Source organism: Myotis lucifugus, unplaced genomic scaffold (assembly GCF_000147115.1).
Source record: "Myotis lucifugus unplaced genomic scaffold, Myoluc2.0 scaffold_182, whole genome shotgun sequence".
Taxonomy (NCBI): Eukaryota; Metazoa; Chordata; class Mammalia; order Chiroptera; family Vespertilionidae; genus Myotis; species Myotis lucifugus.
Window position 1 is genome coordinate 2,626,266 of NW_005871230.1, and position 14,501 is coordinate 2,640,766.

A 14,501-nucleotide genomic window follows, 5' to 3' on the forward strand; every position below is an offset into this window, starting at 1 on the left:
AGCAGATTCTGGGTTCAATTCTGACTAAGGGCATGTACCTAGGTTGCAGGCTCCTCCCTGGCCCGGGCCCAGGTCAGGGCTCATGCAGGAGGCAACCAATCAAAGTGTTCCTCTCACTTTGATGTTTCTCTCTGTCTTTCCCTTTCTCTTCCACATTCTCTAAAAATCAATGGAAACATATCCTCAGGTGAGGATAAAGAAAGAAAGAAAGAAATGTCATATCCTATGAAAGACACTTCTTGAAAATGCCTAAAGAAAGTTGTCATTTTTTCATGGTAAAGGGACTGGAGTCCGTGTTGATGAAAACACCTTGGTGGCTGCGGTGACTGGCAGTGGCTGCAACAGTGCGGTGATGGGGCTGGTGCCTTCCCCTGATCAGCCCGGTCGACTCCCACAAAGGGAGGCCAGACTGTGGCTTAGGCCCCTCCCCAAGGGGAGCAGGGAGCAGGTAGTAGGACATCCCCTAGGGCTCCCAGTATGTGATAGGGGGCAAGCTGGGCTGAGGTACCCGCCCCCCTCCAGTGCACAAATTTTTGTGTACCGGGCCTCTAGTCTATATATATAAAAAGCCAGTGACCAGAACGCTGTAATGACCAGAACGACTGGTTGCTTATGGCGCCCACTGCGGCCAGCAAACTGGCCCAATGGGGTGGGGGCCAACCAACCTCCCGTGGCCCCTCCCCCCAGCTAGCCCCGCCCCTGATTGCCCTCTCCACCCCAATAGGGGGCGGGGCCGGTGGCCAACCTCCTGCAGCCCCTTTCCCCAGCAGGCCTCACCCTCGATGGGTCCCCACAACCCCAATGGGCCTGTAGCCCCTCCCCCCAGTCAGCTCTGCCCCCAATCAGCCCCCCCACTCTGATAAGGGGCAGGGCTGGCTGGCCAACCACCCATGGCCCCTCCCCCAGGCATCTGGTCCCCTATAGAACCCCCCACCCCATTCGAGGGTGGGGCCAGACAGTCCACCACCCACAACCCTTCCTCATGACTGGCCCACAACCCCCATCGGCCCGTGGCCCCCTCCCCCATCCAGCTCCACCCCTAATCGGCCCCACCACACCAATCAGGGTGGGGCTGGCCGGGCCAACCTCCCCATGGGCCCCTCCCCCAGCCACTGACCCCCGATCAGCCCCCCCACCCAATTCGGGGGGTGGGACCAGCTGGCCCACTGCCCACAGCCCCTTCCCCACAACCACTCTGTCCCCAATCGGCCACCCACCCCAAATCGGAGAAGGGTCCCGCTGGCCAATTGCCCTCAGCCCCTCCCCCCAGCTGCCTGGCCCTGATTGGGCCCCAATCAGGGCGGGCCAGCTGGCCAACATCCCACTGTCTCCTCCTCCCGACAGGCCCAGCCCCGATCTACCCAATTGGGGCCAGGCTAACCAGACCCCACCTGTGCAAGAATTCATGCACTGGACCTCTAGTGTTTATATATTTGTGATAACTTGTGATTCTTCTGTGAATTGCCTATTTTTGTCTTCTACTGCTTTTATTAACAGGTTATTTTTCTTTCTATGAAATTATAAAAGTTTTTTGTAACATTGAATGTTACAGAGGTATGCCACACAGCTCCCCCTTCAAGGATGGGCTTGCTGCCTGCACTAGGGAGTGCTGTGAGCAGACAGCCTTCACTGTCAATCCCTCCAGGGATGGCACCAGCTGCAGAGCCACTTTGCCCAAGGTCACACCCTTACCCTAGTGGCTTACATCAATGACTGCTGTGATGGAAGGGAGGTTATAAAGGTTCAGCTATTTTGGCACAGTAGGGACAAGTCTAACAGGCCATTTTACCTCTAGAGCTCCCTGTGTGAACAGCCAAAGCTATTATTTGGGTCTGCATTACAACTGGACTTCTCCCAAATCCCGAATCTTTCCTTTGCCTCCCACAGGGATTGATCCTAAGGAAACTTCCTTATAAATATTCTGTCTTACGTTCTGCTTCCTGGAGAATTCATCCTGTGGAAAATGTATATTTCAGCTATCCTAGCAAATATTTTCTCAGAAAATATCTATTGGCAAATATTGTGTCAATACCTTTCTACAATTTCTTCTTATGCCATTTTCCCTTGGCTGTCTCCTACTTCTCCTTTAGGTATCAGCTAAAATGTCATATCCCTACTGAGGCCTTCCCTGATCTTCAGTCTAAATCAACGCTCTCTGTTATCTTTACTCATAGCTTCCTATATTTTTCTTCACAGCACTGATCTCAGCTTTTAATCCTATCAATAAATCTATGTGTATATGTAACACCTGAATTCTTCACCAGACACTAAACACCATTAGGACAGATAATTTTCCTATATTTTTCATCATTTTACACCCAGTTACTGATACATAGTTCCTGATACATTGTGCATGTTTAGTAAATATTAGTTGCATGAATGAAGGGATGAATAAAGGAAGGCAGTAAATATTAGTTGCATGAATGAAGAGATGAATAAAGGAAGGCATTAAAGGATGAGTTTTCTTTCTAAAAATGACTTCCAACTGAAATTATGAAACCCTTCTGCCTTCTTTTTGGCACCCTGGAATTCTTTTGTGGTGTGGAAATGAGGGTTGATATAAATTAATCCTGTCCCTATTTTCTTGCAATGAGTTACTTAAAATTTATTTCAAGGAATTGCCTTTGGAACCCAGGGTTATTTTAAATCCAATTTGAAAACCATTATTCCATATAATTAGCATAGTAAAAAAAGAAAAAAATAGAAGTTCTATGGTTAAACCTTTTAAAGACAAAATTAATTTCCACTGCTCAAAGCCTAAAGGGAAAATTTAGGAAGTGGGGAGAGAAAATGGGTTGTCTCATTAGATTTTGTTCAGGACCTATTATTACCAATTTACTAGCTCACCCTTGAATTGGATTAGAGTATTACCATGATTACTATATTTATAATATTACAAGGGATTTATAATGTGGCATTTGGAGCTGAAATTTCTCATGATTATTTTAGCCTACAAGTAGTAATAATACTTAATCAAGCAAAACTTTCTATTTTTTCATGCCATTTAACAATGTGTAGTTAAATCACATGTGATTCTTGTATGACGGATAAATTTTATTACATCCAATTTAGTTACAGGAAGACTAAAAGCTTAACACCAAATGTATTATGCACATCATTGGAACTTGGTTAAAAGCAACTTGATAGTCTTCTATTTTTAAGAAGTATATGGGCCTCAGGACATGGGCTTATTTTCACATATATACCATCATTCAGAAAAGAATTGCTACATACTAAGGACAACTTTTTCCCATCCCAGACAAAGAGGGACTAAAACTAATTTCTCATCTTTCAATCAAGTATGTCTCTGTTTGCTGGGTGAGTTTGCTTCTTGGACCATTTGTTTCTTCAAAACTTGGATCAAAATCTCTTTTAAAACAGGGAAGAAAAGTATTTTTACAAATAAGTAGAGGACAGACAGACCTCTTATCTGCTCTTCAACCATGGCAGTCTTAAAGAATCTAAGGGCAAAGAAGAAAGAATATATGCCCCTCCCTTTAATAGATGTTTGCCATCAGGGTTTCTAAGGTAGAATTTGGAGGGTCAGTGAACTTGGATTTTTAAAAGAGATTACATCTTTATTTTCATTTAGTTCTAACTAAAATTTAGTATTTATGAATGAATGTAGGCAACAAACTCTAGGGTAGTGTTAGTAGTATCTATGATTTTTGTCTCCAATATAAATGGTATGTAATTGTTATATCATTTTCCTGATGTTACAGATGCCTCTAAATATCATTTACAACCATTACTACTTCAAATTTACGGTAGTTATTAGATCTGCTGCTAGATTAGTCATTTAACGTCTCTTTGAAGAAGCAAGTATGTTATTAGGCCACAATGTTTTTTTAAAAGTGTTTTAAAAAAAACATATAGGCCAGTATAATTGGTTTACTCTTGAATTATGCATTTTGTTTTATGCATTTACAAACATTATTTTGAGAAGAGTTCATAAGCCTCATGTGGATGCTAATGGGGTTAATGGAACAAAAATGGTCAGAAATGCCTAAACAGTTATTAGCAACCTTATTAGACCTAATTTTTCCCTTTTTAAAAATTGAGGTGAATTTCACATAACAAACAATTAACCATTTTAGAGTGTACAACTCATTGCCATCTGGTGCAGTCGCAATAATGTATAACCAGCCCCTCTCTAGCTTCAAAACATTTTTATCTCCCCAGAAGAACACCCAGACCCCTTAAGCAATCACTCCCCATTCCCCCCTCCCTCCATTTCATGACAACCACTAACCTTTTTTCTGTCTCTGTGGATTTGCCTGTTCTGGACATACCATATAAAAAGAATTGTACAACATGTGACCCTCTGTATCTGCCGTCTTTCACTGAGCAGAATGCTTTTGATGTCCATCCAAATTATAGAATATATAAGAACTTCATTTTAATGGCTGAATAATAGTCCATTGTTTGTGTATAGCACAACTTGTTTACCCAACTCAACAACAAAAAGTTGTGCAGTACACCCATGCTAAAGCAAGAGCAATGAAAAATGTAACATTCTCTATAAGAGCAAATGTGTGCTATAAACAGCATCTAAAGGTACGAATGACACTCTTACAGGCACTATTAGAAAGTTAAAATAAAATGTCATTTTTATTAGATGAATTCATATAATACAAGATAAAATTAATTAAATATTTTCTAAATTTAAATTACCATACTAGATATTATTTCCAAAGTTTTTGAGATGTTGAGTCTCTTGGAATCATTTCTATTTTATCGACTTTATTTTTCAAAGCAGTTTTAGGTTCACAGCCAAACAGAGCAGAAGATACAGGCTTCCCTTATACCCTCTACCCTGCACACATGCGCTCTCCCCCATGTCAATATTCCTCATCCCAAATCAGTACATTTGTCACCATCAAACTTACATTGATACTTCACTACCACTTAAATCCCTTAGTTTACATTGCAGTTCATTCTTGGTGTTGTACAATCTATGGGTCTTGACAAATATACAATAACATGTATCCATCATTATGGTATCAGATAGAATAGTTTTACTGCCCTAAAAATCTGTGTTCTGCTACTCAACACCGCCCCCCCCCTTCAACCCCTGTCAACCACTGAAATTTTTACTGTCTCCATAGTTTTGTTTTTTGTAGAATTCATATAGTTGGAATCATACAGTGTATAGCCTTTTCAGATTGTTTTCTTTCACTTAGTAATATGATTTAAAGTCTCTGCATGTCTTTCCATGGCTTCACTGATCATTTCCTTTATAACTCTGAGTAATATTCCATTGTCTGGATGGACCACAGTTTATTTACCCATTCACCTCCTGAAGGACATCTTAGTTGCTCCCCAGTTTGGACACTTATAAGTAAAGCTGCTGTAAGCATCCATGTGCAGCTTTTTGTGTGGACGTACATTTCCTCATCTTTTTGGTAAATACCAAGAAGCATGATTGCTGATCATATGGTTGAGTATGTTTAGTTTTGTAAAAAAAAGAAAAAAAAGAAAAGAAAAAGGAAAAGCCAAACTTTCTTCCATAATAGCTGTAGCATTTTTCATTCCCATCTGCAGTTAATGAGAATTCGAGTTGCTTCACATCCTGGACACATTTGTTCTTGTCAGTGCTTTGGATTTGGATATTCTAATAGGTGTAGTGGCATCTCATTGCTTCAGTTTGCAGTTCCCTAATGGCATATGATGTGGAGCATCTTTTCATATGCTTACTTGCCGTCTGTATATCACCTTTGGTCCGGTGTCTATTCAGACCACCTCCCCATTTTAAAATTGGGCTGTTTTCTTATTGTTGAGTTTTTAGAGTTCTTTGTTTATTTTGGAATCCAATCCTTTATTAGATATATATTTTGCAAAGATTTTTCTGCCAGTTTGCTTAAATTCTCTTTCAGTACCATCTTAATTGGCTTTTAGAGTTGAACTTATTACATATTTTCCCTTAATAATGCAAATAATTTCTTACTTTAAATACTTTATAAGTAACAGTTCATGGCAATATTTTTACAGCATTTTTGAATGAAATTATATGGGTAGTAAAAAGGGGCCTTCAATTAATTAGAAATTCTCCTAAAATATTTTCTTATGCAAGAAGAAAAAAAGATTAAATTAAGTTCAAGTGGGAGAACTAGAAAACAAAAACAGAAAAATAATATTTATGGCTTATATAATATACATATTTTTTTCTCTCTCATGGAAAATGTATGACAGCTCTGCTCCACAGAGTCCTCAGGGATGCACACCTTTCAGCTCAGAGCTCCATTCACCAAGGGGGTAGCACTTATCTTCATGGACATCCAAGTTCCAGGAAGCAGAATGCAGGAGATGATGAAGAGGAAGAGGTATAGGGTGAGGTCACTGCTGCCCTGCCCCCAGCTTTATTAAGATATAATTGACATATAACATTGTGTAAGTTTAAGGCATGCAATGTGATGCTTTGATACATATATATTGCAAAATAATTACCTTAAGATTAGTTAACACCTTTAAACCTCCATCACCTGACATAATTACTGAGTTGTGTGTGTGTGTGTGTGTGTGAGAGAGAGAGAGAGAGAGAGAGAGAGAGAGAGAGAGAGAGAGAGAGAGAGGAGAACTTTTAAGAACTATTCCCTTAGAAATTTTCAAGTATACATTATGGTATTGTTAATTCTAGTCACCATACTGTGCATTACATCCCTAGAAATTATTTGTCTTATAACTGGAAATGGGTACCCGTTGAATAGGATCTCCTCATTTCAAAATTTATTTTGTTATAAATGAAAGGGAATACTGATATTGGGGGACAACAAATTTACTCCATCTCTTTGCAATCTTTCTCACTATTTTGTTCTTTCTTTCTTTTACCCACTTTTAAGTCAGGTTTATTTGTTTTTATTTTTAAGAGGTCTTTGTATATTTTGATAACAATCTTTATGAGATATGCCTGTGTTATCCTGGTCTCAGCCTATGGATAACCAGTGCTGCACCTGAACCAGCCCTTGTAGTTCTATTGTGACTGCAAGGCACCCTTCAGCAATAACCAGGAAACTTTGAAAAGGTGCAGGTTTATTACTTACAAGACCTAGAAATAACAAGCATGCCTGGGGCCACAGAGCAAGGTTGTGGAGACAGAGAGCATGAGCCTGGGCCTGGAGTTCTGTTTTCATTAGGGTCAAGGGTGGGGGCCTAGGGTTTCTTGGGCTCATTCTTTATTGGTGAATTTAAAACATAAGAATAGGCCCTGGACAGTGTTGCTAACTGGTCAGAGCATCATTGGTGCACCAAAGGGTGGCAGGTGAAACTCCCAGTCAGGGCACATACACAGGTCGCAGGGTCGATCCCCCAGTTGGGGTGCATATGGGAGGCAAGATTAGTTTCTCGCTCAGATTGATGTTTCCCTCTCTCCCCCCACCTCCCTCTCCCTCTCCCTTCTTCTTTCTCTAGAATCAATGAAGAAAACATATCCTACAATGAGGATTTAAAAAAACCATATAAAACATAAGAATGGGAATTTAAAATTTAAAGCATGGGAAGACAAAACAAGTGGCCCACACGGGCAGTTCCTGAAATCAGCAAAGAGCTCTGAAACAAAGGAGCGTCAGTGGGGGAGGTGGCCTGGCTCCTTATCTAGCCTGTGGCTGGCAATGTGTTCATCTGAGATAGCCAGGCTTTGAAGTGGATGCCCTTTCAAGTGGATGCCTTGCCTGGCAATTGGAGCTTAAGTTAGGCACTTGCATTATAAAAATGAAAAAAAAGATTGTCAGGGCTTACACTACAATGCCTTTTGGAATTATTTCCTCTCAGTCTATGGCTTGTCTTATTCTTTTGAGGAATCATTGCTTTTACTAAGAAAAATAAATTTATTGCAGCATAATATATTTCAAGATCTAAAGTTAACAGACAGAGCTTCTTTTGTCCTACTGTCATGCTGATAACTTTGTTTCTCAATAGAATAATGATTACTATTTAAATGAGAAATGATATAGAACTTTGACATGTATTTAGCAGGAAAAATGTGGCTGATAAATAATGAATAAACATGAGCCCTAGGTAACATTTAGAAATATTTTTGGACCATTTATTTGATAATATGACAAATATTTTAAACTAGAGGCCTGATGCACGATACTCGTGCAAGGGGCTCGGCCCTTGCAGCTCCGGCTGCCTTGAGGCCCCGAAGGCCCATGGCCCCGCCCACTGGTTGTTCCTGAAGGTTGTTCTGCCGTCCAATCTAATTAGCATATTAGCTCTTTCTTATATAGGATGTTTGGTAACATGAAAGTATTTTTTAAATTCTCCTTTTAAATAAAGTATTCAGAAGGCCAGTGAAATATTACATTCGATGTGTCCCTAACCAGGTAAATTAGAAAATGCTCAAAATTGTTTTCAAATTCTCATCACTTGTATTAAATACTGCAATATTTCATGGCCCAGAGCCCCAAAGCTAACTTGGCTAGCAAGCATGAGCAATGCAAATTAGAAATAAATTAAATTTCCTTATTTATCATGTTGTTAGGAAAATCATTTTAGAAACACATGTGGCTTTTATAAAAATTAACACATAAATGACTACTTCATAATTCTAAAATTCTTTTATTTCTTATCAGGAGCATCCAGCATTTCTGAAAATGACAACTATAACTATGGTAGATTTTGTGTTCTGCTTAAGAATGCTAAAAGTAGAAACAGCCCAGCCAGCGTGGCTCAGTGGTTGAGTGTCGACCTTTGAACCAGAAGATCAAGGTTTGATTCCCAGTCAAGGCAAATGCCCTGGTTTCGAGCTCGATCCCCAGTAGGGAGTGTGCAAGAGGCACCCAATCAATGATTCTCTCTCATCATTTATGTTTCTCTTTCTCTCTTCCTCTCTCTCTCTGAAATCAATAAAAATATATTTTAAAAAAGGAAAGCAGAAACAGAACTGGGATTCACTAATAATTTTTCTTTAGCTAAAATTCCAGTCCCCACCCCAGTTTCATAGTTGTGGAAATCACTGTGATATGGCACTTTAATGAAGGACTTTTTGAGTTAGCTGTCAGCCTTTTCAGGGATGACCTTCATGCTTTGCCCAAGTTATGCCCTTCCACAGAAGCCCCTTGCCAATCATTTGGGGTTATGAAGACCCAATAATTTTGGCCCTACACTGACCAACTCTACTGGCCATTCAAACTCCAGAGTGTTCTACAGGGTCAGCTGAGTTTGTGGTTGTTACCCAATCTTGCTTTTTTACCTTTACTTCCACAAACCAGTCCCAAGGATACAACCAAATAAACACAGCACATACTAAACTTGACCTCAGAGTCTGCTTCTCAGAGAATCCTATGGATGAAATACTTTTATCTTCCCTGGGAGCTTTCTGCATTGTTTCAAACTCAACATGCCCCAAGGCAAGTGTATCACCTGTCTCCAAAGTTTCTCTCCCATTGTTATTTCCTGATATCTGAGAATAACACCACAGGCCTTTGGGTTATTCTGTATAGAAAATAGAGTGATTTTTTTTCACTCTTCCATTGTCAATTTTCTACTTCTAAACAGGCATCATATTTTGTAATTTTTTTCAAATCCAACATTCCTTTCTGTTCCCACTGCTAGAACTAATGTCTGGGTCTTTATATCCTATATTTGAGTTACTATTTCCTATTCTGGTCCTTCCTACATATTATTTATAAATCAATTTTCCTAAATCATCCTATATAATAAAAGCTTAATATGCAAATTGATCAAACGGTGGAATGAACAGAACAACCAGTCGCTATGAGGCCCACTGACCACCAGGGGGCATATGCTCAATGCAGGAGCTGCTCCCAGCCCACAGGCCCCAGGCCAGCCAAGGCGGGTTCTTTGTCTCTTCATGTGCCCTTCTAATTGGACCCCTTCTCCATTTTATGACCTGTGCTTTTCTAATTGGCCACTCTTTTGCAGAATATCAGTGTCAAAGTCCAAAACTCACATGATGCCCTCCTCTTTTTCTCTCCCATATCTTACAACATTCCTCTATCTCCTGTGAAAATATGTTTTCCCTCTTCCTGGCATCTGTCGACAATTCCCTATCCTCTGTAAAAGTATGTTTCCTTCTTCCCGGTACTCTGTGATTTTTCTTTATCCTCTGTGAATGTATGCCTTCCTCTCCCCTTATACTGTGGCATTTTTCTATCCTCTGTGAGTGTATGCCTTCTGGAAGCTCCAAGCCCTCACCTATGCATTCTTCCCCCATGGACCCTCTCTATTCCCTAAACTACCTATTTTGTCCCAGAATTCCTTTCAGTAACATTTTAAGATGCAATTTACAAAAAAAAACACAATTAAGTTTCAAGATTTTTAAGTCAATATTTCATATTCTAAAAATGCTTAATATTACTACTGGTTTCTTCAAATCAGGATTCACATAACTTTTTGGCAGCTAGACATACTACCAGAATTAAGAAAGCTATTAGCAAGAGGGCCCTCAGAACTACATGTTAGATTTTCTCAATAGATAACTGCAAGTGTTAGGAAACAGAATGGTGTTAATTTGAGGGAGAATACTCTGGGGAAAATTCTTCTTTTCACCATTTCCTAAAGAAAGCGATTGTTTTTAATGCCATGAAGCAATAACATGTCTAAAATCAGATATCTGGAATTTTTTATTTTGGTCTAAGAATCTATAAGATCTAAGGTCATTAGAATTATCCCACAACTCTGTCTCATTAGGATTTCATCTTGTTGAACTGTCTGAACTTCAAAGGTTAATAGAACAAATAAGCATTTTTGTTTCATAAGGAAATAATAAAATTATACAGCTATTGTGATACATGCACAAAAGAAATTTCTCCCTTTTATTATGGGAGAGTCTGCCTTATAGTTTAGCTTACTTAAGTTGACACATTACAAAGCCACCACTTTTGAAAAACATTTTAGGATCTACAATCTAATAGAGCAGTGATGGCGAACCTTTTGAGCTCGGCGTGTCAGCATTTTGAAAAACCCTAACTTAACTCTGATGCCGTGTCACATATAGAAATTTTTTGATATTTGCAACCATAGTAAAACAAAGACTTATATTTTTGATATTTACTTTATATATTTAAATGCCATTTAACAAAGAAAAATCAACCAAAAAAATGAGTTTGCATGTCACCTCTGACATGCGTGTCATAGGTTCACCATCACTGTAATAGAGTCTAAGTGGTTATTGACAATATCCCCTAAAGATATTAACTGTATGAAATAATTGGAGGTGCTGAAAGAACCCAGGTGTAGGGAAGAATGTGAACCCTGTTCACAATTGTAGCAGAAATATATATATATATATAAAGAGGTAATATGCTAATTGGTCCTGATGGTGTCACAGTCACGACCGCTAAGGAGGAGGCTGCGTGTGCGTGCGTGATGGGGTGTTGCTCCTGGAGACGGGATGGAAGTGGGGAGGCACCCAGAGGAGACCCATGCCCAGGCCAGGGGTGTGAGCCTGTAGCGTCCCCCTCACCAGTGTTTTGCCACCCACTGCTCACACTCAGAGCACCCCACCACTCACCTGCCTGGGGAAGGAACACAGCGCAGCAGGTGGGAGGTTTCCATGCTCTCCTCTGGTGCCATGACAGGGCGGAGCCACCACATTGCTCCAGAGATGGGGCAGAAGTGGGGAGGTGCCCGGAGAAGGCTGGACCAGCCCGAGGCGACTCGAGGGACTGAGGGCGGGGCTTGACGTGGCCAGAGAAGGCCAGAGAGGTAGGGGGGCTGGGCCAGGCGCTCTGGAGCTCTGTATGGAGAGGTTCGGGTGTCAAGGCAGGGCAGCGGGTGGGTTGGCGGGCCGCGCAATTTCGTGCGCTGGGTTCCTAGTATACCTATAATAATAAAAGTGTCATATGCTAATTAGGCTGGACATCCTTCCGGACAACCTTCCAGACGAAGCTGGAGCTGCGAGGGAAGCCCAGGTCCTGGGTACCTACTGGCAACCATAGGGAAACCCGGGTCCCGGGTGCCAGAGGAAAGCTGGTGCTGGCAGCTGGGGGAAGAAAGGCCTCCTCTTGCGCAAATTTCGTGCATCGGGCCTCTAGTAAATATATAATGTTCTCACGGACCTTTCCAAGGAAGTTGTACTGTAAGGAAAGAAAGTGACATTTGTGGCAGACTGCGGATTGTTCCCTTTTGTAGAAGTACGGCTCCCAATTTTTATTTGGGCCTATGACCACCCAGAAAAAAGGCTATTAATTGTGGCCAGTAAACTAAGTTCTGTTTATTGGGATGAAAGTCTAAGTAGCCTATGCAATTTCTGGGATGTGTTCCTAAGGGAAGGAGCACACCCTTCTTTTTTTTCTTCTTCTTCTTTCATGCCAGGTGAAATGAGGATGTGATGGTTGGTGCTGTAGCAGTTAGTTTTGAATTATGAGGATTACCTTAGCAATGGAGGTCAAACACATCAGAGCAATGAGATGGAAAAAACTTGGCTCCCTCGTATGGAGAACCCTGTATCACCTACCTCCAGACATTCATGTTGATCAAAATTCTGACTGTTGCCTAGATATAAGTACTATTTCCTCTCCATAAAGTTACATGATGGCTATAGAATCATTTTAATCAGATTTTATTTATTTATTTTTTGCTTTCAGATTGTTGTGAATAAAAGTTTCAACCAATTTTGTGTGTGTGTCTATTTTGTTAACATTAATGACCAGAGGATGTAGGTTGTAGCCATGGAACAGAGTTAGGTTAATTAGTTTAGACCAGGATCAGATATGTAATCGTGACTTAATTCCTATAAATTAGTTAATATAATCTACATAAAGATGTTTGTCTTATCTTGTAGAAGCCAGAATTTTATATATATTTGCCCTGGTTGGTGTGGTTCAGTTCGTTGTGTGTTATCATATGCACCAGAAGGTCGCTGGTTTGATTCCCAGCCAGGGCACATGCTCAGGTTTTGGGTTCAATCCCCAGTCAGGGTGTGTGTGTGTGGGAGGCAAACAATCAATGTTTCTCTCTCACATTGATGTTTCTCTCTCTCTCCCTTTCTCTCTCTAAGAAGCAATAAAAATATATATTTTTTAGAAACATTTTTCATAAATTGATGTATTCATTGTGCTTATTAAAATTGTTTTTATTACAGCTATTTTAAGAAAGTATTATTTTTAAAATGCCTTTTAACTAAACCATTTCACTTAGGTTTTGCAAAGATCACAAGTGTACTTTTTTCGTCTATTTGTAGAATTGCTACTCTTCTTTTACTTCAGAATAACTGAAATATTTAAGTTTTTTAAAAAGTTTTAATTTCTAATTTTAAAAACCTTCCTTACTGCTCTCTTCAGATTCTCTCACTACAGTTTATTAAGAATTGATCACCCTGACCGGTTTGGCTCAGTGGATAGAGCGTCGGCCTGCGGACTCAGGGGTCCCAGGTTCGATTCTGGTCAAGGGCATGTACCTTGGTTGCGGGCACATCCCCAGTGGGGAGTGTGCAGGAGGCAGCTTATCGATGTTTCTCTCTCATTGATGTTTCTGACTCTCTATCCCTCTCCCTTCCTCTCTGTAAAAAACCAATAAAATATATTAAAAAAAAAAAAAGAATTGATCTTCATGTTTGACAACAAGGAGGTCATTTGATGACCTTGAGAAGATGGAGGAAGCCAGTTTGGACTGAGATGAGGGAAGAATATGAAGAAGTGCATAATTGTTTCCACAAGTTTTTCTGGAAAGTCATTTCATATGTTAATGAGAAAGAGTTGGTGAGAGGGGATTCCAGGAGCCATTTAACTCAACAACAAAAGTACCACTATTATACGCAAGGCATGGTGCTACCTCCTGTAAGGAAACTAAAACTTGAGTCCTAAATGCTTGGCCCGTTAACAATCCAGGGTGAAATAGGAAACATGATAGTTTCACAAACATATATGTACAGTATCAAACGCCATTGGAGAAGTGAAAATGCAAGAAAAAGAAAGGATAAATCACTTTTACTTGGGTTAAATGAGGACTTCATGGAGGAGGTAGAAGTTACTTATTGTTTTTTGCTCTGTAAGTCAGTGTCAAGGTCAAGTGTTCACGAGGAGGCCTGGTCATTATGTCTCATAATGAAGTTTTTTTGTGTACGCTTGTCGCCAACACTGGGCAGGATCTAGAGTAGCGCCTGGCATAGTCACTCAATATTCCGTCATTAGAATAAAAATGATACGATGACTGTAAGTATGGGCTTCTTGGGTGAAGAACTGAACGCATGTATGCATCAATGGCAGTGAGCTGCCCAGGGGCGGTGGACCTTGTCTTGCTCATCTTTGGCCCCCGGGCTCGCGGGGGGTGCAGTGTGCATCCCTGCCAATTCGCTGTGCTCCCTGGTTTCTCAAGATCACGGAGTCTGACCAGCCTCACGGAGTCCCAGGGGCCAGCCATGCCAGGACAGGGCTCTAGATCCCAGCCCCGCGGCCGGGAGTGACGACTGCGGGCGCCAGGGGGCGCCGGCGCGCGGCCGGGCTGGCCCCGAGCTCCCAAGCACCACCCCGCGCGCCAGGAGCCGGACCGCTGCCGACGCCATGCGGGAGCTGCTGCCGCTGCTGCGCTCGGCCTGGGGC